This window comes from Montipora foliosa, chromosome 8 (genome assembly GCF_036669935.1).
Source record: "Montipora foliosa isolate CH-2021 chromosome 8, ASM3666993v2, whole genome shotgun sequence".
In the NCBI taxonomy this organism is placed as follows: domain Eukaryota; kingdom Metazoa; phylum Cnidaria; class Anthozoa; order Scleractinia; family Acroporidae; genus Montipora; species Montipora foliosa.
In genome coordinates this window covers 14,532,344-14,539,843 of record NC_090876.1, presented here as the reverse complement: position 1 = coordinate 14,539,843, position 7,500 = coordinate 14,532,344, and positions in this window count along the sequence as shown.

Below are 7,500 nucleotides of genomic sequence, written 5' to 3'. Positions count from 1 at the left end.
TGCAAATCGTCACCTTTAATCCCCAACATATTAACAAACGTTTTTCATTTAACTAATCCATTCCTAGTTTTCACAGTGCCATGTTACCACCAATAGCGTAGTTCCTATTCCACTATAAAAACTACATACAACCCATAATTCCTCAATTCGCTCTGACAAAGGGCTGACGCTTGAGACGTCAGCTTTTATAATCCCTTACGGTGGTCAATTTACATTATCAACTCCGTTAATAAAACCAAAAATTTCTGTGTACTACTTCCCCACCGACGAAGCACCACAGTTTCTTTAGAAACTACCCCCTTCATTAATTTACTTACAGTTGACGCACACCTGTTTCGCTTGCATTGCTCTTTGTGCTCTTCATTTTTCCCTTCTTTTATTCTGTGGTCTCTCTCTCTCTTGTTGTTTTAAGATAACGGTACAACTAAGCTGTAAAATTCAAAACAAATCAGATTTAAAAGGAAAGGAAAATCATTGCATTATTCCAGTACTACTATGTACCTGGAACGAACACCTGGGTGATAAACAGAAGTGATATCCAAATTACTAGTGATGAACTTGAAAGAGGCGCATGGGGAGTTGTTTATAGGGGGAGATTTCATTACTACGAGGTTGCTGTAAAACAAATGCACGATGCTATTACGGGACTCAGCAGACATGTGTTTGAGCGTGAAGTGAACATGGCATCAAAATGTCGCCATCCTTGAATGCTGTTATTTATTGGCGCAACAAACGATGAAAGGCTTCCTTTGCTGGTTACAGAACGCCTTGATTGCAGTCTAAGCAACAAGCTGTACCCTAGTCCTGGTGAGTTACCAGTACCTACAGACAATGAACCAGTGATCTCTTTAGATGTGGCTTACGCGCTCCACTACTTACACGAGAGAAAGCCAAAACCCATTCTTCACAAGTACGTAAGCAGTTCTAACGTGTTGCTATGGAGATCTGGTAACGGCTGGAGGTCCAAATAGTCCGATTATCATATTGCTAATTTTTTCCGTCGTAGCAATAAAAATTATGCAGGCGCACATGTTTAATTTACAGTGGACCTGAGTACACGACCAAAGAACAGAGTATCTTGCAAGCTTAGTTTCGGGATTCATTTTTGCAACCTCGTTCCCAGGGCTTTTAACCGCCGAGAGTAGGACATCGTACACTTGATGGTGAAAAGCCCTGGGAACGAGGTTTCCATTTTGGGGGGACTACTTTGTTGTTTCCTGTTCTAGTAAGGATTAAGAAAATGAGAGGGACGATATTAACCAAAAACAAAAACAAAAACAAAAACAACACAAACAACGACAAAAAAACGCTAAAACGCAGTGGTTCGTTGCAGCAGCGGCCTGGGGTCCAATGGTCGGAGTAGAACATGAGAGATATGAATAACCCATTCGTGGTCACGTTCTTTGCTTGCGTATGTTTTTTGAGTTGACCTAGATGTTAACCCATTCACCCCTAAAGCAGCCCAAATTGATAAGAAAAAAGTCTGGTGTTAGAGTAAAATCTGCAAGATTCGTTTTCAGGAGCGAATGGATTAAAGACTAATTTAAAGGTATTTTTTGCGCGGTTTACTAAATATGCGGAAAAAAACAGATCTTAACAAGTGTTATTGAAATCCAAGAAGAAAAACCACATATTTTTTGAAGACAATTAATCAACATTATCATTCGATTGATTTTATCCTTCCTTTTCATTGGCCGAGAACCCACCACGTGATCTGCAAATAACTGCCTACAAATAAGTGTTTTGCTGCAAATAGTATTCTGCTTATGCGCAATTGAAATCACGCTCTTGTGAGAAAATGGCAGATCGGCTCCCCGAGCTGTCAGAGAATGATTCCACATCTTTAGTTGATCGAAAGAACAGTGAGAATACTAAGAAAGGAACAAAAGTTGCAGTCAACGCATTTCGAGAGTATCTCAAGGAAACAAAGGTAAACGAAGAGGCACTCGCGTCATCGATGCGAAGGACAAGTTGGCGAATGCATATGCACTGACGAGATTTTATGCTGAAGCCAGAAAAAAGAATGGCGAGCTTCACTTGTTGGGATACGCTTTGAAAGCTGTGAAATACTTCAGTTTGTTGATGCCTAGTATTATTGAACATTTGACTGTGAGTACAATTTGAAGTCTACAAATATAATTATGCTGAGAAGGAAACCAATTGATTGGTGCCATTACTCGACTCTGCAACGCAGCGAACGCTTACGGCTTCTCGGAAACAACAACAAAATACAAACTCGGTAATCGAATGATAAAACAATTATTGACCTCGGTTATCGCAAAATATCGTGATTTGTCAATGTCTCGCAGATCAATTATTTGCCTCAGCCTTCGGCTTCGGGCAAATAATTAATCTGCTCGCCAGTGACAAATCACGACATTTTGCTCAACCTCGTCCAATAATTGTTAAATATTTGTAAAAAGCTCTAAGATACGAAGCTACGTATGGCGTTCTTTTCCAAATCGAAGTTTAATTATCTATGAAAAATGCATGGCTACCCCCAATTTCCTTTTTGGATTCCAAGGGCACTTGCTAACTTCCGCTTTCTCCGCATAGTTTTGAACAGCGCAAAAATATCCCTGTATTAGTAAGCGCCACCCATAGGAAATCCGAATATCTCGAGATGCGTAGAACGTAGGCACCGTCCTTAAATGCAAGCATAAAGATCGGTCTTTTGTCAGAACTGGAGACAGCGTGTTGGAATAGGAGATAAGGCTTTAAATTTTCAAGCTGATGACCCGAAGGAGGTCCTGCTGTCTCCATTGATTGAATTGGCCAGTTTCGTATTTTTACGGTTGGACGATAACGAGCTCATAGTAGAGGCTAAGGTGGAAAAAACAATTTGTTAGCTTCATTTCATGCTCGCTGCTGTCTAACCGTGAGAGCGAAAAACTGGGAGACTTATTTCGGTATTCTCTAAGTCTTGAGACGTATTAATAAAATAGTTGCCTCCTTGAACTTGAGGTTTTTTTTTTCATGCAGATTTTAGAATCACTTAGAATTTTTTTTCCTTTTTTGGACAAGTCCCCACAAGCTTCAAGGGAGTATAATAAAATTAAAGAGAGGGATATTTTTTACAATTTTTGCCTTCTTAGGATAAGCTCATCTTTTTAAAACCAAGTGCTCCAAAAATTCAAATCAAAGACAATGAAAGTGTCCGATTTGACCCGTAATCTTTATACAATTTTCGTTTAAAAATTGGAGATTTTGCAAAGAGTGCGTCGGCGCTTGTGTGCGTTTTACGGCTTCAATATCCTGAAACCAATTAAGGACTTAAAAAATTGGGGAGGTTGGTCAGCATAAGCCAGTTGTTTTAACTTTTTAAATGCAACTTTTGCATAGCAAGAAGCCTTTTTGGAAACTATTTCTTACGCTGATGAGACAAACATAAAGCCTACTATTAAATTATTCTATTCCACCAATTAGTCTCATCAGCGAGAACAAAATCAAAATGCGAAAGAAAATCAAGCTAAAGATTCGAGGCTTGTTGGACCAATTAGAAGCACAAAGACAAAAGAACAATTTTTTAGTCACCATTTTTGAATGGGCCTTGTGACATTCGTTCAGGTTGTTGATACGTTTACAACATTTCTGTTGTCTCTTTGCATGTACGAACTGAATGCATTAAAAGAAGCTCACGACGTTACGATGTGTGTTTTAATGTAATTTTAAGGTGTAAGTGTGAGGTAAGGTGTGATGTGTAGGTGATGGTTACTATATGGACTGATTTACTATGACGATAATCGAAGACTTTCTCTCCACTAGGCATGCCTGGATGTATTTTTTTGCTGTCTTTGCTTATAAGCTGACTTGTACAGTTATGGTGTTCTCCTTTGTGAAATGAGTGTCAGACAAGAACCCAATAGAGAACAGCTTGAGATGCAAATAGACATGATAGAAATACTTCATCCGCATCGCACAATTCCCCGCCTCGTAAGAAGGTGTGTTAACCAAGATTCTGGGGACAGGCCATCTATGGATGAGATTATTGTGGAATTTACAAATTGTTTCGGCGCACTCACATTGGTTACTTAGTGATTAAGGACTACGGCTAAAAGCAGCAGCCCATAACTCAGCAGTGTGGATCTCCATCATTTGGCCTTGGGCCGAGTCTACTGTATCATGTAAATTTAACAAAAGGGTCCCGCCAAATTATGGCCAATCAGATTGGGCCTGATGACCCCAACGCTTACGTAGCCGTCCTTAAGAGCCGATGTCTTAAATTATGGAGAATTGGGCGTCAGTCTTGAAATTTCGAATTCCTTCATATTTTGCCCAAGTAAACCTCTGTAGTGAAGTATTTTCAAAAATAACATTAAAAGTTTCAACAGCTTTTTAAATTTTGCGAAATTGGGGAAAGTTTGAAAACACGGCATGTTGGCCTCCTTCCGGCTTCTCGAACAGCTCCATGGTTACGAGTTACGCTGTGGGGATGAGGTAAGTGTTGTAAATGAAATGACTGTACCTCATCGGGTGGAGTTAATTTGACCTCGGGCCCAAGCTCCGTGTCCAGTCCGGTGATCAGTTGCTGTTAAATTCACCAGCTATCGTGGAATCGAAGCAGAAAATGCTCATTTCCAGCCAAGTGCGTGGGGATTTTTGACGACGAAACATTTACGGAGGTTCACAAATGATGTGGCTTTAGCTCTGCGTGAAAAAATCTTGGCTGGGATGGGTTTTCGCGTCGCAAACCAACTCTGAGCTGACAACGGTCGAAATCTTAGTGTGCAGCCTTGACTCCGTCTTAGAACATTGAAAACACGGACTTCCCGAAACTGTAAAATAAGCTCCAAAAGGCTCAAGAATACCCCAGAGGTGAGTCATTTTGATTCATTTTATTGATTGGACGTTAAATTGAGCATTTTTTAGGCTTCATAATCGACTGTATTTTATTTCCCATACAAAGTCTTATAACGCGTTTAAATTCTCAACGGCTGTCTGTAGTGACGCGGGCTTGGGCTGCCTATGATGTTATGTTGCGGTTTCGATCGAGTCCGGGCTGAAACAAGGGCGGTGTATGTTGATCGAAGTTCAAAAGCATCAACACTATATAAAATTATTCTGCAAGCCCCTTAAGTAATTTTGCGAAGGTTTTCTCCAATATTTCTCTCCATGAAAACGGTTACAATTTGCTTTGCGTACCCAGCCGGCGGTTTGTATCATAAATTCAGTCGGAGATTCTTGTCAAACTAGTCTCCACATTTTGATCTCTCGATCTCACGTTAAATTGAGCATTTTTTAGGCTTCATAATCGACTGTATTTTATTTCCCATACAAAGTCTTATAACGCGTTTAAATTCTCAACGGCTGTCATGATAACATGAACCTTACCGTGTTTCTAAAAATTATCCATTATATCAGTCTGATCAAAATAATCCTCCACTAAATCGTTGTCTTTGGTACTGTAATATATGTAGCTTGCTGGACATGTGATACCCTTGTTTGCTCGAAATTTGTCGGTACCTGGCCGCAAACATCTTCACAGAAGTAACATTCAGGCACAGAACCAAGATAAGATGTAAGAACATGATGGCGTGACCGGCGGGTCTAATTTGCAGGTCACAGGTCGCAGGTCGCGGGTTGCAGGTCATTGTTTCACCAATACAGAAAGTATCCTAAACATTCATAAAAGCTAACCTTAGGCCTAAAAACTTTTGTTTAGTCCTAATTAGGCCTAAGGTTGGCTTTTAAGAATGTTTAGGATACTTTCTGTATTGGTGAAACAATGACCTGCAACCCGCGGCCCGCGACCTGCGACCTGCAAATTAGACCCGCCGTGGCGTGACGCATGGCCTGGCCAAAGGTCAAAAGGTACAATCCTTTTTTGGGTGTTAGCGTTTTGAGGTGTAAGCCCAAAGTGTTTGCTAGAAATACTAGTTCTCAATCTACCTTTTGATGCGAAAAAAACCTTTCATGCATTGATATCGAGTCGTTAGTTGTTAACATTTCATTGCATGGCATCTTGCGGCTATTCACTCCTCGTTGGTGGACACTGCGGCCCCAGTTCATTTAACCCCGCGAATGCAGAATGTGTTGCAATCGGCGAGTGTAGCAAAGATGTCTACAATCACCTCGTGCATGGCAAAATCAGCGACGACATTGCAGTGGACAGTGAATCAAGGCTATTTATACTTACTCGAGCAGGTAGGTGGTTTCCTTTTAGATATTAGAAATCCTCGAAAACGATTTTTTCTTTAGACACTTTTTCAAATTTAATCGGCATTTTTATTTCAGGCATTTTGAGACAGAAGAGTCTCCTTTATAAATAACAGTGTGTCCACGACATCGAGATTTGTTTGGGACTAGGTGTAGGTGCAATAAGTGGCGGTGTTCGATCCCCACTTCTGCGGGGATCGATGTCCACAGGGGAAAATCCTCAGTCCCAAAGATTCAATATGGATTGAAAAAGGTGCATTCGGCCTATGTTGTGAGCGCCACGAATATGCTTGTACCAGTAGGCTCGCGTAAGTATTAAACATTGTTGTTATATTCTGGATAAATTGACCGCAATTTGTTTACGTGGTTACTCAAGGGTGCGTAGTCTTACTAGCTCGCATGTGCATGCGGGAGAGGCTCGGGGGTAACGCATGGACGGTGAAAGTTGGCACAGAACACCGCCAAAACGTAATTGCCTTACAGAAAACCGTTGGCACCTTAAAACATGATTTTTGGAGTCAAATAGTTTATTTACTTAGTGCTGTAGACACGCGAGTGCACGAGCGCGAACCGCCAAAAAACATGTTCTCATTCCCCTGGCCAACCTGCCGCGCCTAAACCCTTGTGCGCGCTCGTAAAAACCCATCTTACGCGGGAAAAAACGTCTGTGAAAAGACTAAGTCTTGTTGAGAAAAAATGTTAATTATTAAGTAGGCTCGGTGCAGTTTCGTTAAAATAGTTTTGGTGTTGTAAATCCTCACAAGCTACCCCTCCGTATACATTGGCACGTTGTGAATAAGAAATGATCAGTCCTTTATTATGTTCTTCCGGTTTCCTAATTTTCAGGAATTATTTCATGGAAAAAAGCCCTTTTGGAAACGAACAAGGGAACGACCGCGAAAATCGCCTCGTGGCGTGGAAACGTGACTTGCGTGTCGAGCCGGCTCACTACACTAGCGACTCGACACGCAAGTCTTGATTTTCGCGGTCGCTCGCTTGTTCGTTTTCCTCGGTCCTCGACTATCCCTGAGCGAAAAGAGAGACTGCTCGTAGACTAAGGTGTTCAAATTTGCCGGATACTGATCACGCAAACAAAGAATGTTTGTTTCCAAATGGTTTTTATCCATGAAATAATTCATGGAAATTAGGAAAACGGAAGAACATAATAATAGACCAATCATCCCTTATTCACAGCGTGCCAATGTCTACGGAAAAGTGGTCGGGAAGGTTTTACAACGCCAAAACTATTTTAACGAAACCCCAGCGAGCATACAGTATAATTAACATTTTTTCTCAACAAGACTTATTCTTTTCACAGACGTTTTTTTCCCGCGTAAGATGGGT